Below are 27629 nucleotides of genomic sequence, written 5' to 3'. Positions count from 1 at the left end.
AATGCCATTTGCTGAAGTGAGGCAACCTCTTTAAGGTCACATCCATAATGAAAGCACGTATTAGTATTTGCCCTATAAGACACACTGACATTTTCCCCCTACTTTGGGGAGAAAAAAAGTGCATCTTATGGAATTCTTTCCATCAACTGTGAGAAAATCCCAATGAACCCCAATAAAGTTAATAGGACCATTAGTGCCCTTTGGCAACATCTGACAACAGGTCTGCCATAGTGTATTGACTTCTGTTATAAATGGAAATCATGACACGAGTGTGAACAGAGCTTTATGCAGAGTACAGTGCGTGTTGTCTATCCAATCCTCTATTGTTCTGACCAGACATTTCTAAAATGATGCTGCTATTTTATTTGCAGTCAGTGGGTAAATCACATCATTGGCGCTTTCCTTACTGCTTCCTTTATACAGTGACAGATACAAAATGTTCACATATATTATAAAGATGATCATATTTAAAACTGCCCAATAGCTTGTTTGACAGTAATTGTACATTTTGAGGGGTAATTGGAAAATTAATAGTCCTTATCTATTTGGTGATTAGGATGGTTTTAATGATGTATTGTTTCACAGAGGTCCAGTAAAGATGGCTGTAGATGATGTTCTCTTAGTAACATTATCATTTTGAGTCAATCCTAAATGTTTGTAAAAGGTCTGTCTAATGATATTGGGGGAGGTTTTAAGTGCAAAATACAAACCTTTTTATATTGTGCCATGGATTTTATCTGAAGATGAAGCAGCTTTGTAAATAGTTATTTGTGTCTACAGCTCATATGCAGACCTAGATGTATCCATAGTAATAGATTACAAATGAACTGTGTAAGCTAATTCCAGAGTCCCTTCCATCTGTCTTCTTCATCTTGCTTAGACACATATGGTAAGCTAACAAGAAATAAAGTACAGATGGAAAATACTATTACTTCTGGATCAGACTACACAGGGTTTACTTGTTGACTGTTGCCATGGAGATGTGTTAGTCCTGCAGAGGAGCTGAAAACACAAAACAATAGAACATTTAACCCCCTTGAGGACTGGAACTTTTTAGATTTTTCCCTCTTGGCATTCTGGCGTGCTCAACTTTTTTTAATTTGAAATAGTTTTTGTACATATACAATAGCATTTATGTTACATTAATCTGTTACAGTTTCTATTCATTTAGGTTTTTTTTTCTTCTTTTTTTTTTTTTTACATCATAATGACTTATATCCAGGGGTGCACCTAACCCTTTATGCTGCCTGAGGCGAAAACTGAACCCACCCCTCCTCAAATGCCAATTTCTTAACCTAACCCCTTGGCCACCTTAGAATGTGTGCCAGTGCAAAAATGCTCTCTTATAATGTGTGCTAAGTACAAAAAATGCACCCTTATGTGCCAGTACAAAAAATGCTCCCTTACACTGGCGTACATACAGGGGTCGCAGGGGTCGCAGTTGCGACCGGGCCCGGAACTCCAGGCCACCCCAGGCCACCCTAAAGCATGTTAAAAACGGCCGCTGGCAGGGCCCCCACTGTACTCACATTTAATGGAGCGCTCTGATGAGGCCCGGCATGAAGTACAGTGGCAATTTCGGGCCCCTTCAGAGTGCTCCATGCCTCCATTACATGTATAATATGGGGGGGGGGGGGTTAAGAGGGGAGGAGAGCGCACTCACTCACACACACCCGACCAGGCAATTTGTTTCCATAATGAAGCAGGGAAACCTCTCTGCTCCCTGCTTCACTGATCTTCAGAGCTCAGGAGCTCCCCCTGCTGGCCCCACATTGCGCTGCCGGCTGTGGGAGGTGAGCTGAAAGTCCGGGAAGCTGCCTTCAGCACAGCCAGCAGCGCGATGAGTGTGGGAGGGAAGAAGGTAAGTATGTGGTTTTTTTTTTTCTAATGCTGCAGACTGGGGGAAAGGGGGGAGGAATGTTTGATGGGCACAACTAGAGTGAGGGGGCACAAAAGTGGGCATCTCTACTGAGAGGCAGTAGAGATGAGGGGGCACCTAATCTGGCATAACTACTGTGAGGGAGGCACATATGAAGGCACAACTATGAGGGGGCACATATGAAGGCATAACTACTATGAGGGGGCCCGTAATCTGGCATAACCACTGTGAGGGGCACATATGTGGGCATATCTAATGTGAGGGGCACATAATCTGGCATAATCACTCTGAGGGGGCACATATCTGGGCATATCTACTTTGAGGGGGCACATAACTGGGCATAAATACTGTGAAGGGGCACATAATCTGGCATAACTACTGTGACGGTCACATAATCTTGCATTACTACTGTGAGGGGCACATAATCTGGCATTACTACTGTGAGGGGGACACATAATCTGGCATAACTACTGTTAGGGGACACATACCTGGAATTACTACTGTGAAGGGACACATAATATGGCATTACTACTGTGAGGGGCACATAATATGGGCATTACTACTGTGAGGAGGCACATATCTGTGCATTACTACTGTGAGGGGGCACATATTTGGCATTACTACTGTGACGGGGCACATAACTAAGCATTACTACTGTGAGGGGACACATAATCTGGCATTACTACTGTGAGGGAGGCACATATCTGGGCATAACTACTGTAAGGGGACACATTTTTGGTATAACTACTGTGAGGGGGCACATATCTGGGCATAACTACTGTGACAGGAACAAAGGTGGCATAACTACTGTTAGGGGCCACAATGTGGGCATTAGTACTATGTGGTTGCACCTAGGGGAAATGTTCACATACATTTTCCCCTAGGTGCACCTAGGGGAAATGTCCTAGATTACCCTGCTATACATTGTCATGGCTTAGTCTTACAGACTAGCACAGCGCCCCCTGCTGTTGATTTCACTTTTTTTCTCACCACAGGGACCTTGTTCTGGATCCAGCGGACATCACGCCGATGCCAGTGACACCCTGGATGAGGTAGGACCAGATTTTATTAGGACTGGGTGAGTGTAGCCATGCATTGGGCTTAGGGCTCTTTAACACGAGCGGATCCCATGTGGGTAATCCGCTGCATGAAAGGGAGCCAAGGCCCGTTCTGGACAGCAGAGACACGGAGCATTAACATGATTGATAATGCTCCATGCCTCTCTGTGATCTTTTCACTACAAAATCACAGTGAGATGAAGTTGTCACCGTGATTTTGTAGTAAAAAGATCACAGTCAATCATGTTACTGCTCCGTGTCTCTGCTGTCCAGAATGGGGCTTGGCACTCATTCACGCAGCGGATTAGCCGCACGGAAAGAGCCCTTAGTAAGAGAATCTGCCGCTTCTTTGTAAAAATGGGGGGGGGGGGGGGCAATCTAAAGTTTGCACTGTGGCCCATAACACTATAGTTACGCCACTGGCCGCTGGGCAGTGTTCCCTCTAAGCTGCGCGGGTGAGCGGCCGCGCAGCAATTATTGTGCCCTCACTCACAAGTTTACTATGTCCACTCAGCGCGTCCGCTCACTCGCCTTGCAAAATGCCCACACACTTGCCCACATTACTGATGAGTTCTTCCAAATTTCCTCCTGTGTGTGAAGTAAGTGGGGCACCGCCTACCACATATTCCCCGTGCCACTGCTGCTGCCTCCTCCTTCTTTTTCTGACTGAAGAGGAGGAGCGGCATTGTACAGGGAGAGGTAATGTGGAGGCGGCGAAGCTAGACTCCCTCCTGAGACTGAGAGCTGCCTGCTGCATCTGCTACAAAAGTATGCTGGGAGTGGGGACAGACCTGGAGGGCATGCTGCTGCAGAACACAAGGGGTGAAGCCACTGTCAGGGACACACTATCCTATCCCAGTGATAATCTATCACTGGGATGGTGTGTTCCTGCCAGTGGTTTCAACCCTTGTGTTCTGCAGCAGCATGCCCTGCACTTATGTACAGCCTATACCTATGTACAGCCCATACCTATGTACAGCCTATACCTATGTACAACCTATACCTATATACAGCCTACAACTATGTACAGCCTATACCGATATACAGCCTACAACTATATATTGCAGTACATAGGTGTAGACTGTATATACATATATAGGCTGTATATAGGTATAGGCATATCTATCTAGCTACCTATCTCATACAGTCAGGTCCATAAATATTGGGACATCGACACAATTGTAAAATTTTGGGCTCTATACACCACCACAATGGATTTAAAATGAAACTAACAAGATGTGCTTTAACTGCAGACTGCCAGCCCCTTATTTTGAGGGTATTTACATCCAAATCAGGTGAACGGTGTAGGAATTACAACAGTTTGCATATGTGCCTCCCACTTGTTAAGGAACCAAAACTAATGGGACAATTGACTTCTCAGCTGTTCCACGGCCAGGTGTGTGTTATTCCCTCATCATCCCAATTACAATGAGCAGATAAAAGGTCCAGAGTTCATTTCAAGTGTGCTATTTGGATTTGGAATCTGTTGCTGTCAACTCTCAAGATGAGATCCAAAGAGCCGTCACTATCAGTGAAGCAAACCATCATTAGCTGAAAAAACAAAACAAACCCATCAGAGAGATAGCAAAAACATTACGTGTGGCTAAAACAACTGTTTGGAACATTCCTAAAAAGAAGACCACAGAAAACAACTGTGGTGGATGACCGAAGAATTCTTTCCCTGGTGAAGAAAACACCCTTCACAACAGTTGGCCGCATCAAGAACACTCTCCAGGAGGTAGGTGTATGTGTGTCAAAGTCAACAATCAAGAGAAGACTTCACCAGAGTGAATACAGAGGGTTCAACACAAGATGTAAACCATTGGTGAGCCTCTAAAACAAGAAGGCCAGATTAGAGTTTGCCAAACGACATCTAAAAAAGCCTTCATAGTTCTGGAACAACATCCTATGGATAGATGAGACCAAGACCAACTTGTACCAGAGTAATGGGAAGAGAAGAGTATGAAGAAAGAAAGGAACTGCTCATGATCCTAAGCATGCCACCTCATCAGCGGAGCATGGTGGTGGTAGTGTTATGGTGTGGGCATGAAGGGCTGCCAGTGGAACTGGTTCTCTTGTATTTATTGATGATGTGACTGCTGACAAAAGCAGCAGGATGGATTCTGAAGTGTTTTGGGCAATATTATCTGCTCATATTCAGCCAAATGCTTCAGAACTTATTGGACGGCGTTTCACATTGCAGATGGACAATGACCCAAAGCATACTGCAAAATCAACCAAAGAGTTTTTTAAGGGAAAGAAGTGGAATGTTATGCAATAGCCAAGTCAATCACCTGACCTGAATCCGATTAAGCATGCATTTCACTTGCTGAAGACAAAAATGAAGGGAAAATGCCCCAAGAACAAGCAGGAACTGAAGACAGTTGCAATAGAGGCCTGGCAGAGCATCACCAGGGATGAAACCCAGCATCTGGTGATGTCTATGCGTTCCAGACTTCAGGCTGTAATTCACTTAAAAGGATTTGCAACCAAGTATTAAAAAGTGGAGGTTTGATTTATGATTATTATTCTGTCCCATTACTTTTGGTTCCTTAACAAGTGGGAGGCACATATACAAACTGTTGTAATTCCTACACCGTTCACCTGATTTGGATGTAAATACCCTTAAAGTAAAGCTGACGGTCTGCAGTTAAAGCACATCTTGTTAGTTTCATTTTAAATCCATTGTGGTTTTGAATCAAGCCAAAAATGTTAGAATTGTGTCGATATCCCAATATTTATGGAACTGAATGTATCTATCTATCTATCTATCTATCCCACAGGGGTTATATTTTTTGGCATGGTGTAACCTCCAAACATTTGCTGTACAGTATACATTATAATTCATACACATGGCATTCAATATACAGTATAACAATGCCTTCCCTGCGATAATCACTCATGAAGCAGCCGCCGGAAGTTGAAGCACTGTGTGCAGTGTTTATCGCAGGAAAGGCAGGTAAGTAAGTGTACCGGAGCATTAGATTTCATAGAAATGGTGAATATACATATTATTTTAACTCCTAAGATGCCTGTGGCCACCGGGGGAGCACGGGAGGCAGAAGCACAGTGCCCGCACAGACTGTCCCCCCCTTTTCAAATAAAAGACGGATGGCCCTTAGCAACGCTCTTTTGAAAAGTGCTGCTAAGGGCCATTCAGCCCCAGTTTACTACTAAAATTAAACATTTTGGCTAAATAAAATATATTACAAAAATGTTACCTATCACTTGCCCTACACTTTAGCAAAAAAAAAAATATATATAAATTAAATCGCAGTTACACTTTAACCACCTCAGCTCGCCTAGCTTAAACCCCCTTAATGACCAGACCACTTTTTACAATTCTGCACTACACTACTTTCACGGTTTATTGCTCGGTCATACAACTTACCACCCAAATTAATTTTACCTCCTTTTTTTCTCACTAATAGAGCTTTCATTTGGTGGTATTTCATTGCTGCTGACATTTTTACTTTTTTTTGTTATTAATCGAAATTGACCGAATTTTTTTCTGAAAAATGACATTTTTCACTTTCAGTTGTAATTTTTTTTTAAAAAAAATACATTTCTATATAAATTTTTCTCTAAATTTATTGTTCTACATGTCTTTAATAAAAAAAAATGCAATAAGTGTATATTTATTGGTTTGCGCAAAAGTTATAGCGTTTACAAACTACGGTACAGAAAATGTGAATTTCCGCATTTTGAAGCAGCTCTGACTTTCTGAGCACCTGTCATATTTCCTGAGGTTCTACAATGCCCAGACAGTAGAAAAACCCCACAAATAACCCAATTTCAGAAAGTAGACACCCTAAGGTATTCGCTGATGGGCATAGTGAGTTCATAGAACTTTTTATTTTTTGTCACAAGTTAGTGGAAAATGATGATTTTTTTTTTTTTACAAAGTCTCATATTCCACTAATTTGTGACAAAAAATAAAAACTTCCATGAACTCACTATGCCCATCACGAAATACCTTTGGGTGTCTTCTTTCCAAAATGGGGTTCAGATCCCCATTGACTTCAATGGGGTTCGGGTTCGGGGCGAAGTTCGGGTCGAGTTCGGATCCCGAACCCGAACATTTCCGGGAAGTTCGGCCGAACTTCTCGAACCCGAACATCCAGGTGTTCGTTCAACTCTAGTGGTAAGTAGTTTGAAATCAAAATGTGTAAAAAATGACCTGTGAAATCCTAAAGGTGCTCTTTGGAATGTGGGCCCCTTTGCCCACCTAGGCAGCAAAAAAGTGTCACACATCTGGTATCGCCGTACTCAGGAGAAGTTGGGCAATGTGTTTTGGGGTGTCATTTTACATATACCCGTGATGGGTGAGATAAATACTGTTTCTCGTCAAAAGACAACTTTTCCCATTTTTTATACAAAGTTGGCTTTTGACTGAGATATTTCTCTCACCCAGCATGGGTATATGTAAAATGACACCCCAAAACACATTGCCCAACTTCTCCTGAGTACGCTGATACCAGATGTGTGACACTTTTTTGCAGCCTAGGTGGGCAAAGGGGCCCACATTCCAAAGAGCACCTTTAGGATTTCACAGGTCATTTTTTACACATTTTGATTTCAAACTACTTCCCACACATTAGGGCCCCTAAATTGCCAGGACAGTATAACTACCCCACAAGTGACCCCATTTTGGAAAGAAGACACCCCAAGGTATTCCGTGAGGGGCATGGCGAGTTCCTAGAATTTTTTATTTTTTGTCACAAGTTAGCGGAAAATGATGATTTTATTATTTTTTTTCTTACAATGTCTCATATTCCACTAACTTGTGACAAAAAATAAAAACTTCCATGAACTCACTATGCCCATCACGAAATACCTTGGGGTGTCTTCTTTCCAAAATGGGGTCACTTGTTGGGTATTTATACTGCCCTGGCATTTTAGGGAACCTAAAGCTTGAGAAGAAGTCTGGAATCCAAATGCCTAAAAAATGCCCTGTGAAATCCTAAAGGTGCTCTTTAGAATTTGGGCCCCTTTGGGCACTTAGGCTGCAAAAAAGTGTCACACATGTGGTATAGCCGTACTCAGAAGAAGTAGGGCAATGTGTTTTGGGGTGTATTTTTACATATACCCATGCTGGGTGAGAGAAATATCTCTCTAAAAGTCAACTTTTCCCATTTTTTTATACAAAGTTGTCATTTTAGAGAGATATTTCTCTCACCCAGCATGGGTATATGTAAAAAGACACCCCAAAACACATTGCCCAACTTTTCCTGAGTACGGCGATACCACATGTGGGACACTTTTTTGCAGCCTAGGTGTGCAAAGGGGCCCAAATTCTAAAGAGCACCTTTAGGATTTCACAGGGCATTTTTTAGGCATTTGGATTCCAGACTTCTTCTCACGCTTTAGGTCCCCTAAAATGCCAGGGCAGTATAAATACCCCACAAGTGACCCCATTTTGGAAAGAAGACCCCTCATGGTATTCCGTGAGGGGCATGGCGAGTTCCTAGAATTTTTTTTTTTGTTGTCACAAGTTAGCGGATAATGATGATTTTTATATATATTTTTTCTTACAAAGTCTCATATTCCACTAACTTGTGACAAAAAATTAAATTTTACATGAACTCACCCTGCCCCTCGCGAAATACCTTGGGGTGTCTTCTTTCCAAAATGGGGTCACATGTGGGGTATTTATACTGCCCTAACGCGTGAGAAGAAGTCTGGAATATAAATGTCTAAAAAATTTTACGCATTTGGATTCCGTGAGGGGTATGGTGAGTTCATGTGAGATTTTATTTTTTTGTCACAAGTTAGTGGAATATGAGACTTTGCAAGAAAAAACAAAAAAACAATAAAAAAAAAAACAATTTCCGCTAACTTGTGACAAAAAAAAAAAAATCTTCTATGAACTCCCCATGCCCCTCAAAAGTGATCTTTTTATAGCGCCGCAGCGATTTTACGGTGTTTTTGCAGTGATCAGAAAAAAAAAATTTCTGTCACTGCGGTGGGGCAGACTGAACGCAAGTGTGCGCACAAGATCAGGCCTGATCAGGCGAACACTGCGTTTTTTGTAGAGCCTATAGAACATGTCCTATTCTTGTCCGCAATTGCGGACAAGAAAAGGCATTTTCTATATTGTTCTGGCAATGTGCGGATCCGAAAAATGCGGAAAGCGCAAAACACGGATCCGCGGATCCGTAAAACACATACGGGCGTCTGAATGGAGCCTTACAGGGGGGTGATCAATGACAGGGGGGTGATCAATGACAGGGGGGTGATCAGGGAGTCTATATGGGGTGATCACCCCCCTGTAAGGTTCCATTCAGACGTCTGTATGTGTTTTGCGGATCCGCGGATCCGTGGATCCGCGGATCAGCAAAACACATACGGACGTCTGAATGGAGCCTTACAGGGGGGGTGATCAATGACCTGGGGGTGATCATGGAGTCTATATGGGGTAATCACCCCCCTGTCATTGATCACCCCCCTGTAAGGCTCCATTCAGACTTCCGTATGTGTTTTGCGGATCCGCGGATCCGATCCGTGGATCCGCGGATCCGCAAAACACATACGGACGTCTGAATGGAGCCTTACAGGGGGGTGATCAATGACAGGGGGGGTGATCAGGGAGTCTAATATGGGCAAAAAAAGAGGGTTAGTCAGCACCTCCCAGTGCGCAGGTGCACGCCGCCATGGCAAAGACCTAGAGGAAAAAAAGGAGACAATGCGGCAGCACTCTGCAAATCAGACAAAGTACAACAATGCTTACAAAAATTATGGTGCTAATACTACGCTTAAAAAGCGAGATGCTTGGTCAATGCATTTTGTACAAAACCATCTAAGCCCGTATGCCAAACGTCAAGGCGATCTCTGTTACACGGGTCCTAACACTAAATACTACCTGTTATGCGCCATAATGACCGCCATAAAATTCAGGGAGTGTTGGACCCACATGCATGTTGGATCCACTCTGCCTTTTTCCGTTTTTTGTGCCAAAATGGCCTCCATTACAAGGGATGCAGGTACCAACATGCATGCTGAGCCCACTCTATACCCTTCCTGGTGCTAAACAGCTTCCAATAAATGTAGTGAGAGCAGGCCACAGCTTTATACTGAAAATAATTAAAATCAGCCTATGGGGCAGACAGGCTAATCAGGAGTGCACGACTCGCTGGAGTGCCACATCGCATGTTGGTACCTGCATCCCTTGTAATGGAGGCCATTTTGGCACAAAAAACGGAAAAAGGCAGAGTGGATCCAACATGCATGTGGGTCCAACACTCCCTGAATTTTATGGCGGTCATTATGGCGCATAACAGGTAGTATTTAGTGTTAGGACCCGTGTAACAGAGATCGCCTTGACGTTTGGCATACGGGCTTAGATGGTTTTGTACAAAATGCATTGACCAAGCATCTCGCTTTTTAAGCGTAGTATTAGCACCATAATTTTTATAAGCATTGTTGTACTTTGTCTGATTTGCAGAGTGCTGCCGCATTGTCTCCTTTTTTTCCTCTAGGTCTTTGCCATGGCGGCGTGCACCTGCGCACTGGGAGGTGCTGACTAACCCTCTTTTTTTGCAGATTTACAATGCTGGAGATGTGGCACTCCAGCGAGTCGTGCACTCCTGATTAGCCTGTCTGCCCCATAGGCTGATTTTAATTATTTTCAGTATAAAGCTGTGGCCTGCTCTCACTACATTTATTGGAAGCTGTTTAGCACCAGGAAGGGTATAGAGTGGGCTCAGCATGCATGTTGGTACCTGCATCCCTTGTAATGGAGGCCATTTTGGCACAAAAAACGGAAAAAGGCAGAGTGGATCCAACATGCATGTGGGTCCAACACTCCCTGAATTTTATGGCGGTCATTATGGCGCATAACAGGTAGTATTTAGTGTTAGGACCCGTGTAACAGAGATCGCCTTGACGTTTGGCATACGGGCTTAGATGGTTTTGTACAAAATGCATTGACCAAGCATCTCGCTTTTTAAGCGTAGTATTAGCACCATAATTTTTGTAAGCATTGTTGTACTTTGTCTGATTTGCGGAGTCTAATATGGGGTGATCAGGGGTTAATAAGGGGTTAATAAGTGACAGGGGGGGTGGAGTGTAGTGTAGTGGTGTTTGGTGCTACTTTACAGAGCTGCCTGTGTCCTTTGGTGGTCGATCCAAGCAAAAGGGACCACCAGAGGACCAGGTAGCAGGTATACTAGACGCTGTTATCAAGATACTCCTTGCGCAATTGGAAGGAGCTGCCCTCAGAGAAGTGAAGTCCTGGCCAAGCTCAGAAAGAAGGACACTGGAGCAGATATTTGAACGTTTCTACACCACCTTTGAACCCAGGACCGTGTCAGAGTTCAAGATGAGGTTCTTCATTAAGAAACAGCAAACAGGTGAGTCATTTAGAGACTTTGCATTATCTTTGCAGGAAGCCCTTAGAGTTGTTGTTCTAGTAGACCCCCGTGAGGCAGAGAATCAGGACAAAACCCTGAAAGAGCAATTTATTGAAGGTGTCAATACAGACAATTTAAAGAGCCAACTAAGAATGTTAGCCGCCCAGCATCCACGTGCTGCTTTCTTAGACTTCAAAGAATTAGCTATCAGTATACTGGGAAAAAGTTCACCAACTGAACCCGTTGGATACGCTGTAGTGCCAGTAACACAGCCTGTCACCCCTGTCAAACCTTTACCTGCCGTCAGTCAGGCAACCCAAGCCCCAATTCCTGACAAAGTTGCTGCCCTTACTGAGCAAGTCCAATTCCTGACCAAAAGTCTGGAGAAAGTTCACAAAAAATTGGAACAATGGGAAAAACCACTATTGCTGGAAGATGAGAAACCTGTGTCCAGAAGGCTCTTCTCTTGTGATTATAAAGAGACTTATTCTAGAAATTCAGGCGGACGCCCACCTGACCGCACTAGTACCCCCAGGCGGCCTATCTTTACATACTGTCACAAGCCAGGCCATACTGAAGCCACCTGCTGGCAGTTAAAGGGGCGACCCCAGAGGTCAGGGACCACCCCTCAAGAGGTAGATCAATAGGTCTAGAAGATCCCCATTGGATGCCAAGATATGTAGGATCCCGTCAGGAAGTGACACTTCAAATAAATGGAGTTCCTTTTGTTGCCCTTGTTGACACAGGATCCCAAGTCACTACCATCCAACAATCTGCATTTGAAAAATACTGGGACCAAAATAAACTTACCCAGCCCCCAGAATCCTGGTTGAGTCTTATAGCTAGTAACGGCAAACCTGTACCAATACTGGGTTACTGGGAACCTACCATTCAAGTGGAAAGAACTATCCTATCCCAACAAGGCTTTATTGTAGTACAAGTCAAAGAAAATAACAATAACCCTCCAATAGTCCTAGGAATGAATGTCCTCAGGAACTGTTATGTTAAAATGCTGGAAGCCTTACACCAGTCAGTGCCTACTGCTTCTTTTGCTTCTAAGAAGGTAATTCAACAAACCATTTGTGTACTGAGCGCACAACAGAAATTTGCCAATGAAAAATAAGAAATTTGCTGTGTCCGCATCCGAGATAATCAACCTGTGATTCTCAAACCCAACACCGAAACTCTCCAGTGGTGCCGAGCTGTAGTCGGAATTCAAGGTCAAGACTACCAAGCCTTGGTAGAGCCAGTTGTCTTGGAAGACTATCCTTTAGTTAGAGCTGCAAGAAGCCTGGTAACCGTCTCTGAAGGTAAAGTACCTATTCGTCTTCTAAACTTAAGTGATCACAGTGTAACATTAACAAAGTACCATCCCATTGCACAGCGGATCCAAGTTACCTTTCAAGATATCATCAGCGTGACTACAGATCTCAAGAAGCAACACCCACAGGGCCAAAACTTAAGCACCCCCTGGTGGAAAGAACTTCATGTGGGAGATGCTTCAACACCCGAACACTAATTGGATGGAGTACTGCAAGTCGTGAAGGAACATCATCGTGCCTTCAGTAAGCATTCTACAGACTATGGGGAAGTGGATATCATAAAACACTCCATCCCTACAGGTTCACACCCACCGATCAAGGAAAGGTATTGGCCTATACCACATACTATGTACCAATCCGTCAAGCAAATGATTCAAGAGATGAAAGACTCAAATATCATTAGACAGCCATAGTCCATGGGCTGCACCTCTAGTTCTAGTCTGGAAAAAAGATGGCAACCTCAGATTCTGTGTGGACTACAGAAAAATCAACCAAATTACCCACAAAGATGCTTACCCTTTACCGTGCATAGAGGAATCCTTGACAGCTTTAGGATCTTCAGCCTACTTCTCTACTCTTGAATTAACCAGTGGATACAGGCAAGTACCAATGGCACCAGAAGATCGTGAGAAGACTGCATTTACCACCCCAATGGGCTTATTTGAATTCAACTGCATGCCCTTTGGACTTTGCAATGAGTCTGGAACTTTTCAGAGACTAATAGAGCGTTGTCTGAGCTACAGAATTTTTGAAACTGTCCTGTTGTACTTGGATGATGTCATCATCTACTCCAAATCTTATGAAGATCACTTGAAACATCTGGCCGAAGTTTTTCAAGTTCTCATTAAGCATGGACTAAAAGTCAAACCATCCAAGTGTCATCTACTGAAGCCAGAAGTTAAATACTTAGGGCATATCGTCAGCTCTGAAACCCGATCCAGAAAAGATAGCCGCAGTCCGAAATTGGCCTACTCGGTGAAGGAAGTAAGAAGTTTCCTCAGTTTCGCAGGATATTACAGACGTTTTATCCCTCACTTTGCCCAAATTGCAGAGCCAATATTGGAACTTTTGAGAGGGCATCCTAAAAGATATCAGAAATCTCCAATACCAGTTAAATGGAACACTTAGAGAAATTGCCTTCCAGCTCCTGAAAAAGAAGTTAACAGAACCACCAATCTTAGATTATCCGGATTACCAACATTTCATCTTTACACAGATGCAAGTAAGAAAGGTCTGGGAGCCGTTTTGTCACAAGTACAAGAAGGTAAAGAAAGAGTCATTTCCACGCTAGTAGATCTTTTAGAGGTGCTGAAAGGAACGACCAAAACTACAGTTCCTTCAAATTGGAATTTCTTGCACTCGTGTGGGCTGTCACAGAGAAGTTTAAAGATTATCTTGCCGCAACACCCTTCGTGGCCTTCACTGATAACAACTATAGATGTCCCGAACTATTCGCCGGTGAACAGTTCCCAGCGAACATCGCTTGTTCGCGTTCGTCGCGGCGGGTGAACATATGCGATGTTCGGTCCGCCCCCTATACGTCATCATTGAGCAAACTTTGACTCTGTACCTCACAGTCAGCAGACACATTCCAGCCAATCAGCATACCCTCCCTCCCAGACCCTCCCACCTCCTATCAAAAAGCAAGGACAGCATCCATCTTAGATTCATTCTAAAGCTGCAGTGTTAGTGAGAGCAGGGAGAGTGCAGGTGCTGCTGATTTAATAGGGAAATCGTTAGCTAGGCCAGTTTTCTGTGTCCACTCCAGTCCTCAAAGAGTCATCTGATCTTCTGTAAGGACAGCGTCCTAACAGCACCCCAAAAAGCCCTTTTTAGGGCTAGTACATCAGTCTGCTTTTTTTTTTCTCTCTGTAATATAATTGCAGTTGCCTGCCAGTGTGTGTCAGGCCCACAGAGTGTACTGTGCCCACTGCCAGTGCCCACCTCTCATATCTGCTGGCACAGTAGCTTGCAGATAAAACAGTAAAACAATTTTTTCTCTGTAATATAATTGCAGTTGCCTGCCAGTGTGTGTTAGGCCCACAGAGTGTACTGTGCCCACTGCCAGTGCCCACCACTCATATCGGGTGGCACAGTACCTTGCACGCATAGTACAACTAATCTAAAAAAAAATGACAGGCAGAGGCAGGCCACCCCGCAGGGGCCGTCATGGTTGTGGTGCTGTGATTTCCTTTGGCCCTAGAATAATGCCCAGTTTTCAGAGGCCACGTACCATGAACTCGAAAAATTCTGAGGACATAGTTGACTGGCTAACACAGGACACCCAATCTTCTACAGCTTCCGCTCGGAACCTTGACGCACCATCCTCCTCCAGCTCAGCTTCGGGCACCTCTCAAGTTACCATTCGCCCGCCTGCCGCCACCACCAACACTAGCACCAATGCCGCTTCACTTGATCTGTCAGAGGAGTTATTTACACATCAGTTGTAAGAAATAAGTGATGCGCAACCATTATTGCCAGAGGATGTAGATAACAGGGATATGTCTCAGTCAGGCAGCATTACACACATGGACGTACGGTGTGATGATGATGATGTTGTACCCGCTGCTGCTTCCTTTGCTGAGTTGTCAGATACAAGTGAAGCGGTTGATGATGACGATGTGTCTGTGGATGTCACATGGGTGCCCGCTCGAAGAGAAGAAGAACAGAGGGAAAGTTCAGATGGGGAGACAGAGAGGAGGAGGAGGAGACGAGTTGGAAGCAGGGGGAGGTCGTCGCAAGGAGCTAGTGGCACAGTCAGACAGCATGTATCAACACCCGGGGTCAGCCAGACAGCACGCCAATCAACGCATGCTGTTGCCACCACCAGAATGCCGTCATTGCAAAGCTCAGCAGTGTGGCATTTTTTTTGTGTGTCTGCCTCTGATAACAGCGATGCCATTTGCAACCTGTGCCAAAAGAAACTGAGTCGTGGGAAGTCCAACACCCACCTAGGTACAACTGCTTTGCGAAGGCACATGATCTCACATCACAAACGCCTATGGGATCAACACGTGAGGAGTACAAGCAGCACACAAACTCAAAGCCACCATCCTCCTCCTGGTCCAGCATCTTCAGCCACGTCAACCACTGCTGTCCTCCTTGCCCCCTCTCAACCACCCGCCACTCCGCCTCTCACCTTCAGCAGTTCCTGCTCATCTGCCCACAGTCAGGTGTCTGTCAAGGAAATGTTTGAGTGTAAGAAGCCAATGCGTCTGACAGCTGGCTTGTCGGAACTCTTAGCCCGCCAGCTTTTACCATACAAGCTGGTGGAGTCTGAGGCCTTCAAAAAATTTGTAGCTATTGGGACACCACAGTGGAAGGTACCCGGCCGAATTTTTTTTTTCACAAAAGGCAATCCCCAACCTGTACTCTATTGTGGAAAAGGAAGTCATGGCATGTCTGGCACACATTGTTGGGGCAAGGGTCCATCTGACCACTGATACCTGGTCTGCAAAGCATGGTGAGGGCAGGTATATCATGTACACTGCGCATTGGGTAAACCTGCTGACGGCTGCCAAGCATGGAATGCGTGGCTCTGCAGAGGAGTTTGTGACACCTACTCCATCCTCTTCGCTAACCTCCTCGGCTGAGTCCTCTTCTACTGCTGCGTCTTGCTCCACATCAACTGCACCCCCCCAGCTCCCCAGGGGCTATTCCACATCCCGGATACGACAGTGTCATGCCATCTTGGGGTTGACTTGCCTGAAAGCAGAGAGTCACACCGGACCAGCACTGCTGTCCACCCTTAACGCACAGATGGATCAGTGGCTGACCCCGCACCAACTGGAGATCGGCAAAGTGGTGTGTGACAACGGAAGCAATTTGTTGGCGGCATTGAATTTTGGCAAGTTTACACATGTGCCGTGCATGGCACATGTGTTGAATCTGATCGTACAACGCTTTAGCATAAGTACCCAGGCTTACAGGACGTCCTCAAGCAGGCCAGGAAGGTGTGTGGCCATTTCAGGCGTTCCTACACGGCCATGGCACACTTTTCCGATATTCAGTGGCGAAACAACATGCCAGTGAGGTGCTTAATTTGCGACAGCCCGACACGTTGGAATTCAACACTCCTAATGTTCGACCGCCTGCTCCAACAAGAAAAAGCCGTCAACGAGTACTTGTATGACCGGGGTGCTAGGACAGCCTCTGCGGAGCTGGGTATTTTTTTGCCACGTTACTGGACGCTCATGCGCAATGCCTGTAGGCTCATGCGTCCTTTTGAGGAGGTGACAAACCTAGTCAGTCGCACCGAAGGCACCATCAGCGACATCATCCCATTTGTTTTCTTCCTGGAGCGTGCCCTGCGAAGAGTGCTGGATCAGGCCGTAGATGAGCGTGAAGAGGAAGAGGAAAAGTTGTGGTCACCATCACCACCAGAAACAGCCTTATCATCATCACTTGCTGGACCTGCGGCAATGCTGGAAGAGGAGTTTGAGGAAGAGGAGTCAGAGGAGGAATGTGGCTTTGAGGAGGAGGAAGACCAACCACAGCAGGCATCCCCGGGTGCTCGTTGCCACCTATCTAGTACCCGTGGTGTTATAACGTGGCTGGGGGGAAGAACAGACCTTCAATGAGATCAGTGAGGACGAGGAACGGGACATGAAAAGTGATGAGCGGCAGGGGTCATATTCGAATTCGCGATATTTCGCGAATATTTCGTAGAATATTCGTAGAATATTCGCAAATTCGAATATTAGTTATATTCTCAGATTTTTTTTTACTCAAAAAATCGCCACGGTAATGATCGTGTAATATGCAAATTTTCGTATTAAAATTTTTGCATTTTCGAATTTTTATTGCGAATTTTTCAACTTTTAGACAAAGAATATTATAGCACTATATTAGCTAAATTGGTCTTTATTCGTTTCTTTTTTCCCGAATATTCGCTATATTGCTATAACTTTGTTTTTTTGAATATTCGTAATATTCTAAAACAAGAATATATAGCAATATAGCGAATATTCGAAAAAAACGAATATAGAGCAATTTAGCTAATATAGTGCTATAATCTTCTTTGTCTAATAGTTGTAATTTTTTTCTCATCTGAAGTTCAGATTGGAAAAAAATTAAAACTATAAAAAAAAAGATTATAGCACTATATTTGCTAAATTGCTCTATATTTTTTTTTTTTCGAATATTCGCTATATTGCTAAAACAAGAATATATAGCAATATAGCGAATATTCGAAAAAAAAAAGAATATAGAGCAAAATTCGCAAGCAACACTACTCCTAAAGTCAAGTATATTGCAGCCTTCTTATTGGAATAAATTCACACTAAATAAATTTGAATAAGTAGACGTTCCAAAATACTAATAATATCACAGCCTGATGAACGTTAAAATTAAAGAAACAAAACCTTTATTAAAAGTCTGTTTAAAAGGGGGCAAAAAAGCCTATATGTCACTGTCTGTGACCATCAGGCAACCAATCTCCAAGCTGCACAGGGAGGGATAACAAATAACTCCTCTGTGCAGTTGAGAGACTGGGCTAGAACCTCAACTTGCTAGCTGGTAGTTGCTATGAAAGAGCAAGTCAGGGTGAAGGGCACGGAAACCGATGTGAATGGACACACATGTGTGTATTACAGTGACCCCAATGATTGTATGCAGATAAGGTTATGCCAACTAGTGGTTGGGTTGCAAATAGCTGTATACTGAAGATCTCCCTGGTATAGCAAATTAAAATCTCAATGGACTAGTATATATCCTAATGCTGTATAGGAGTCCAGGCGAGTCTATATGTGCAGCCTGCGGCCAGTATATAAGTAAACCATATATCCGCAGCCAGTGATCATGGTTTATTGGAGTCACTCATAGCCAATATGTTTTGGCTCCATCCACACACCTGTAGCCAGTATATTTTGGCTACCATCCATACATCACATACACACTCCAAGGCTATAGGATAGAATCCTGCAGTAAATGCAGCCCTGCCTAAAGAGCCGTGTCCAAGTGATAAGCAACAGCTCTACGCGTTTCACCGTGACCTGTAATTGTCACGTATCTTCAGGAGCTATTTAATGACTGTGTCAAGACAATAAGCCGCACTGTGGTGTGCTATGGCTTAGGCGCTGTGATGGCCGCGCGCGGCCGATACAACGCCGAGTTTATATGGCCTAAACCCCGCCTATCAGGAGGGGTGTGCCACGAACATCTCCAATCAGAGGTGAGGGGCGGGCTCGATAGCTCCGCCCTCTGACCGGCCGATGCCGTCATGATTATTACCCTTCCTGGAGGATGTAACGCTTAGCGCAGTAGAAGGGGGAATGAAGATCGCGGCCCTCATATTGTCACCTGATCCCAAGCGTGTCCACTGGCAGCGATCCATCTGAATATGTATTAGCCAGAAAAAGTAAGTGCCGATCCCCCTCTGATCACATGTGACTGGCGGGGAGGGGCAACCTGATACAACAATAAACTCTGACAGTGTAACTGTAGTATGCAGCTGACCAGTGTACACAAAACACATGCCCAGATACATACATAGCTGAATCCCAGCTGAGCATATAGGATATATGGCCAACATACCTATCACTATATACACACATTAGAACATATGAGGTGTATGATCAGTGTACATGAATGCCTGTCAACGTATGCACAGCTACATCAAAAGAAAAAGTAGAGAAGAATTGGAAAAGACGGGAAAAACCGTAATATCATGAAGCAGTATGTAGGAGATATATAACTCTAATATAAGATGAAGCACATCCTCATGTAGATGGTGTAGCTACTACATTAGATGAAGCTGGCAAATGATATGGCCTCATTTAACCCTTGTGGCTGAACTGTGCGCAACTTATAGGTCCACATTGCTTCTTTTCGTAATAGGGGTATGCCGATATCACCTCCACGGATTGATATCTGTACCTGTTCAATCCCCTGTACTTTCAACACACCAGGGTCACCGTCATGCATCTCACATACGTGGCGTGCCACTGATGTGTCCCGTTTATTCCGGATATCAGACATATGTTCGCCGAACCTACGTCTCAATTCACGCCTTGTTTTACCGACGTATTGTGACCCACATTGGCAACTGATCAAATACACAATACCCATAGAAGTACACCTGATGAACGAACGTATGTTGTACCTTTTTCCTGTTGTATGGCTGGTAAAGAATCCGCCTCTCAGGACGTTCCTGCACATAATACATGAACCACAGGGAAAAGTGCCCTTAAGGGTATTTTTCAACCAGGTTTCAGACTTAGGTTGTGTGTATAAACTGTGTACCAAGTGGTCACGTAGATTAGAACTACGTCGGTACGTAATTGAAGGATAATCCGGAATTGATCCCCCAATGTCTGGGTCAGATTGCAATATGGACCAATGATTTTGTAAAATGTCACGAACATTTTTGTGAGCCTTATCAAACGTTGCGACAATTCTAGGCGTAAGGTCTTCGATGCTTCTTGGTTTTGGAACCAAGAGTTGGGTACGAGCTGTACTCATAGAGTGATGGAAAGCTTGTTTCAGAGTATATTGCGGATACCCCCGATTGGTGAATCGACCTCTAAGGTCAGATGCAGCGGCTCTAAAATCACCTAGCTCCGAACAATTCCTCCTGGCCCTAAGGTACTGTCCCTTCGGGATACCTCTTTTTAGGGCCAGGGGGTGACCACTTTCCCAGTGTAGGAGATTATTGGTCGAGGTTTTCTTCCTAAATAGGTCAGTGGTAATTTTTCTGTCGGTGCCAATGGAGATCATCAAATCCAAAAACGCAATCTGTTGTTCTTGCACTTCAGATGTAAAAAATAAACCCATCTGATTCACATTAAGTGCCGCCACAAATGCCTTAAAGTGTTCTCGTGTCCCTTTCCACAGTATCAGCACATCATCAATGTACCTAATCCACATTTGCACACAAGATGTATACTGCTCCATATCATCACCAAACACAACTTCCCTCTTCCAGCAGCCCAGGTACAGATTGGCGAACGTCGGGGCACAGGGACTGCCCATTGCGACGCCCCTGAGCTGGTGGTAGATGTGTTGGTCAAAGAGAAAGACGTTGTGTTTGAGGACAAAATCCAATAATTGTAAAAGGAAGATGTTATGCCGGCGACAATGTTCACCTCTCTGTTGGATGAAGGCCTCGACAGCCCTACACCCAGAGTCATGGGGTATAGAGCTGTACAAGGCCTCAACATCCAAACTAGTGAGGAGAACACCTTCCTCATGTGTACTGATTAAAAAAAATATATATATATATAAAAAATATATATATATATATAAAAATAAAAGAATATTCGAAATTACGAATATATATCACTATATTCAAAATATTCGCAAATTTTCGAAGTACCTATATTCGCGATAAAAATTCGAAATTCAAATATTCGTGATCAACATGAGTAGCTCGGCAACCAACCTTGTGCAAATGGGGTCTTCATGCTGTCATGCCTGTTAAAGGGACCCTCGTATAAAAAGGCTGAAGGAGAACGACATGTACTAGGTGGCCACGCTACTAGACCCCCGTTATAAGCAGAAAGTGGCTGAAATGTTACAGAATTACCGGAAGTCGGAAAGGATGCAGCAGTTACAAAACGAGTTAAAAAGTATGCTTTACACAAAGTATAAGGCCTCTTTCACACGGCCGTTTTTTTTTTCCGTTTTGCGGGCCGTTTTTTGCGGTCCGTATACGGTCCGTATACGGAACCATTCATTTCAATGGTTCCGCAAAAAAAACGGAATGTGTTCCGTATGCATTCCGTTTCCGTATTTCCGTTTTTCCGTTCTGTTTAAAGATAGAACATGTCCTATATTTGGCCGCAAATCACGTTCCGTTGCTCCATTAAAGTCTATGGGTCCGCAAAAAAAAACGGAATGCATACGGAAATGCATGCAATGTTTTTTGCGGAACCATCTATTTAAAATGTTATGCCCAGCCCAATTTTTTCTATGAAATTACTGTATACTGTATTTGCCATACGGAAAAACGGAACGGAAAAACGGAACGGAAACGGAAACACAACGGAAACAAAAAACGGAACAACGGATCCGTTTAAAACGGACCGCAAAACACTGAAAAAGCCATACTGTCGTCTGAAAGAGGCCTAAGGGTGATGTCACAGCACAATGGGAATCTAACAGGGGAAGAGGTGAAAGTAATCTTTCTCCTACCACGACCACGCCGGCAAGTACAGGACGCTTTACAGACGTGTTGTTGATGGAGGACATGCAGAGCTTTTTAAGTCCTACGCATCGCCACAGCCCTTCGGGGTCCACCCTTAGAGAACGACTCGACCGACAGGTAGCAGACTACCTTGCCTTAACTGCAGATATGACACTCTGAGGAGCGATGAACCCCTTGACTACTGGGTGTGCAGGCTTGACCTGTGGCCTGAGCTATCCCAATTTGCGATAGAACTTCTGGCCTGCCCCGCTTCAAGTGTCCTGTCAGAAAGGACCTTCAGCGCAGCAGGAGGTATTGTCACTAAGAAGAGAAGTCGCCTAGGTCAAAAAAGTCTAGATTACCTCACCTTTATTAAGATGAATGAGGCATGGATCCCGAAGGGACTGACAGTGGGGGATGCATTTGACTAAAAAAGGCCTGATGAGATGCCTTGGGCTAAAAATGGTCCACACTCTTCTGTATTTAATCTCTGCATGCCGGATGACTTGCGTGACTTCTCCGCCACCAACTAGGGTTCAAGCCGCAATATTTTAGTGCACTTTCTGCCTGGAAAACATAAATTTTTCCGGCCGCTGCTACAGCAGCAGCTGCAACAATACCAAAGTTTTCAGGCATGTGTACATGCCTAATTTTTCTGGCCTCTGGTGCTGCACTCTGGGTGCAAAAACAAAACCAAAAAAAAAAGGCACATACATGTGTCAATTTCCCTTCGTGATCGTTACCTTGTTGTGGTGAAGGGGCTTGCGTATCACAATGAATCGATCACCTCTATGAGTGTGTTGGCAATGGCAATGTTGGCACACCCTAGATGATAAGGTCGTTGCTTCATTGTGAACAGACCAAAAGTGATCGACTGGATAATTTTGCATAGAAAAAACATTAATTTTCTTTGTGATCATCTAAGGTGATCATTAAAGCCTACTAGGCCAACAATGGGCCCACACTGCAGAATCATTGTTTTCTGGGTCACTTAACTGTTACTGAACTACCTCAGCACGACCATAGGTTTTGAAAAACCGCCATCGCCTGCAATGTCCCAAACGTGCGCAAGAGCACAGTCATCACTACATAAAGATTGACACATAGGGGAATAAAATTTATGTCATGAGTGTGTCAACTATTGACAACTCTTTGCGGTTGTCTAAACTCTATTCGATACACGTCCCCTGATAGGGGACGTAACAGGGATTAAACTGATAAGAATAGTTCTACTTAACACACCACTCATATAGGGTGGCACAGTATATTGCACGGAGCACGCGCAGTGCCCCAAATTGGAAGTAAGAGGACCAACCAAGCATCTTTTTTTCCATCCCCCGATTCCTAAAATTGATTCCATACACCGGCCCTTGATAGGGGACATAACAGAGATTAAACTGGTAAGAACAGATATTTTTAATAAAAAAAAAAAAGAGGACAGCCTCTGCGGAGCTGGGTATTTTTTGGCCGCGTTACTGAACGCTCATGCACAATGGCTGTAGGCTGATGCGTCCTTTTGCGGAGGTGACAAACCTGGTCAGTCAAACCCAAGGCAACATTAACGACCTCATCCCATATGCGTTTTTTCTGGAGCGTGCCCTGCGAAGAGTCCTGGATCAGGCCGTAGATGAGCATGAAGAGGAAGAGTTGTGGTCACCATCACCACCAGATGCAGCCTTGTCGTCGTCGATTGCTGGACCTGCGGCAACGCAGAGAGAGGAGTCTGAAGAAGAGGAGTCAGAGGAGGAAGGTGGCTTTGAGGAGGTGGAAGACCAACCACAGCAGGCATCCCAGGGGGCTTGTTGTCACCTTTCGGGGACCCTTGGTGTTGTACGTGGCTGGGTGGAGGAAGAGACCTTCAATGACGTCAGTGAGGACAAGGAACGGGACATGGCTAGCTTGGTATCCAACCTTGTGCAAATGGGGAGTTTGCGGTTCTGCAAATGGACTGTTTGCGGTTGTTTGCGGTGCGTTAAACGGGGAGTTTGGTCTGTCACTGTGAAGCGGGTGTAACCCTTACACTACCTGATCGATACAACATCATACCTGATCGTATACACACACTGGATGTTTTAAAGCATGTTATTCCAAACAATTTAGGAATGTTAAGTAATTTATGCCCTTTATGGATTAAAACCCGACTGTGCGTCAACTACGTAATTTTCCATGGGAGTTTTGCCATGGATACCCCTCCGGCATGCCACAGTCCAGGTGTTAGTCCCCTTGAAACAACTTTTTCATCACTATTGTGGCCAGAAAGAGTCCCTGCGGGTTTTAAAATTCGCCAGCCTATTGAAGTCTATAGCGGTTTGCCCGGTTCGCCCGTTCGCGAACATTTGTGGAAATTCACGTTCGCCGTCCGCGAACGGAAAATTTTATGTTCGCGACATCTCTAATAGCAACCCACTAGCACATCTTAACACCGCCAAGTTAGGAGCGTTGGAGCAAAGATGGGCCTCACGCCTTGCTAGCTACAAGTTTACCGTAAAGTACAGAACAGGAAAATATGTAATAAAGAGTAGAAGGGCACTCTCTAAAGCAATGGGAACAGTAGATATTAGTACATACAAATTTATTGGTATCTTTAAAATATGTGGCTCAACAGTAAAGGTTCACACTGTTGTTTATATAGCAGCATAAATTAAATTAAACACCATTGTAGACAAATTCAAACAATAGACATTCATGAGTAAGATCAACAATCCACATTAAAAAATCGATAGTATTCGATAAAAATTATCGATAAAAACTTGTTAATCGAATATACCAAAAATTACTTTAAAAACTCTGGAAATCCACATTGGTAATGACACTCCAGTCTCGAATATCAAATCCCAATCTCAGTTCTCGATTGATAACACTCCAATATTCGAGTCTCGATTAATTAGCAGCTATACATAGAGCGGCGCCCCGCTCCTTAACCTGCAACAGCGGCGTCCCGCTGTAATGTTGTGATGTTCAAAAGCGATCGCTTACTTCAAAGACAGTTCGGTCTTACCCGGAGGATTCTTAGTAGGGGTCTCCTACCCTCGTCTCGCAGCACCTATTTAGCTGTATCGGTGCCTTCGTCACGAGCGCTGTTTGTTCCTCAAGAGAATCCCCACGCTCCCGCCGGAAGTTCGCGTGGTCTCGCTGAAGGTGAGTTTCCCTTGTCCAGCAAAGACCTCCTACAGCGGGCGTTCACAGGATCGTTATGATGTTAAAATCTACCGAAAGTCTTAATCTCTATTCCAAATGTGGGGTCCGTTTACCCTTTTGCGTTTCGGGGTTAGAGAAGTTGACCCCTTCATCAGTGGCTAATGTGCCCCTGTTGTAGCTCCTCCTTTATAGGGCTACTAATTATTGGCAAAACCTGATCACGGATCATCCGAATTTTTAGATCCTTCTAATTATAAATATTCAGAGACTCTGTGGAAATCTTAACCAGAACAAATAGTTAGAATGTTGGATTGTATGATCATACATCAAGGAACCTCACAATTTATTCTTATAGGCATACAATTGGCAATACATTTAAAATCTTCCATATACAGTATTTAGCAGTCTCTGGAATAAAAAACCTTCCATACACTTGTTATTACAATGGTCCCAAATCTCATAGTCTAAAAAATGCACCATCAACGATGCGGTTTTGGTGCGTTTTTCATAAATTTCTGTATAATACTATTAAAAACGTTAAGACTCATAAAATAACTTTAAAAATAACATTACAAATGGAGATAATAGTTGAATACTCGCTTAAATTACATTCTTTGTCCAATATTGCAGTTATAATCATCATCATATATAAACTGCCCAGTTGATCATCTGTGATCAGTTTTTAAAGTAATTTTTGGTGGGGGCGTGGCCAAGCAGCCGAGGAAGATGGAAGCCTGAATCTGAGCTCCTGCTCCATTACAGCGTTGCAGACCTGCTAATCCCCATTAGCATCCACCACACTGACGTCCGTTTCTCCCTCTAAGTCCCTGCATGCCTCCATGATGACCAGAGGCAGGAAAAATTTGAAACAGCAGGGCAAACTGGACTTTTTCTTTGCCCAGGAGAAGACCAAAGATGGTGCCGGCGGGGACGGTGCAAGCAGCATGCCGGGCTCCAGCCCTTCCTTATTATCAGGATCGCACTCACCGTCCGGACCCATGCAAAACCAATCTCCCTCCAGCGCTTCTTCTGTGGAGTCTCCTCCTGCAGCGGCCTCATACAGATGGTAGAGAATGGCGGAGGAGTCCCTTCCCGCTCCCCCTGGAAACGCCGATACCCAGGCCTCACCGACTGCTAGCCCAGACAAGCAGGGACCAAGACATCACGGTCCCAGCAACTCTGGTGAGTGTATATCTTCCCCCAGGGGCCAGTCGGGTACTCCCTCTATACATGAGGCACTGCAAAGTCTGCAAACAACAGACCACCCAGCCTCTGGGACCCTGCTAAAGGACATGCTACTTGCATTTCATCACTCCATAACAGCACAGATCGCAAAATAGATCGTCCCGGCTACTGTTAAGGAGCTGGGGGATAAAATGGTGCACGTGGAGACCAAAATGGGAGAATTTGCTACCTCCCATAATACATTAATTGACTCCCATGAGCTCCTCTCTGAAGAGGTCACCCAACTTAGAGCTAAAATCACGGACTTAGAGGATCGTTCCCGCCCGGAACTGAACTAGCAGTCTATATTCAGAAGTTGATACGATTGCTCCTGCCTAACTGTGCAGAACGCGACTTAATAATCGACAGGGCACACAGAATTGTCAAGCCCAAGCACCTGCCTGATGATGTCCCAAGAGATGTATTAGCCAGGGTGCATTTCTTCCACATTAAGGAGCAACTCCTCACGGCCGCAAGAAAATGGAGACTCTCCCAGCCCCGTATGAGGGGGTTAAGTTATTTGTGGACCTCTCAGCAGCGACACTACAACTCCGGAAGTCTCTTGCCCCTATCGCTACAGCTCTGAGAGCACATTCAATTGCTTATAGATGGGGCTTCCCCGTTAAGCTTTTAATCCACAAGGAGGGCTCTTTAGTGGTGATTAGATCTGTTGCTGAAGGGAAAGCAACCCTTGCATTATGGAACATCACCGTGGAACCCACACATGACCCTGATGCTCCTAGACATCACCATGAATCTGGAGAATGTCAGTTGGTGGAGAATAGACGACGTAAGAAGGCGCAATAAAGGGGACCTTTTTCTGCTTCTACCTTTATGGAGCAGCAGTCCTATTATTCTCTGTTCTGGCATTTGGCAGGACTCTTTCCCCACTAGTTGCGGAGGCGAAAACATGTGACTTACTAATCTGTTGTGACTCCCCAGTCACTGTTTTTGTTTATTACCTTTCAGTTCTAATTCCCTACATGTTCCTGGCAGAGTACTACTTTACGCTATGCTTGTCTGTGTACATCTTTGGCTGTTGGGGCTGCGCCTCCCTCCACCTCAGGGTACTTCTTGCGTTAATAGCAATACTGATTAAGAATGGTACTGAAACTTAGCACTCTAAATGTTAGGGGGCTGAATAGCCCTTACAAACGCAATCTGATGTGGAGGGAGGCCCTCTCCCTACAGTGTGACATTTTTTGCGCCCAAGAGACACATATAATTGCTGCTGATGCTGATCGCCTTAAGCATAGATGTTTCCCAGTTATTCTCCAGGCCCATTGCACCAAAAAGAAAAGAGGGGTGCTGCTAGCAATCAAGAATACTGTAGCTTATACTGCGGTGTCTTCTATTGTCGACTCCGGAGGGCGGTACATCATACATGACTGTTATCTAAACAATATCCTATACACCTTGGTAGGGCTTTATGCACCCAATACGCATTCCCAGCGTTTCCTCCAAAACCTCCTCAATAAGGTCCAGTCTGTTCAGCAAGGAAAGGTCCTTATCTGCAGAGATTTTAATTTGGTC

Source organism: Bufo bufo, chromosome 8 (assembly GCF_905171765.1).
Source record: "Bufo bufo chromosome 8, aBufBuf1.1, whole genome shotgun sequence".
NCBI classification, from domain to species: Eukaryota; Metazoa; Chordata; class Amphibia; order Anura; family Bufonidae; genus Bufo; species Bufo bufo.
This window is presented reverse-complemented; position numbering follows the sequence as displayed.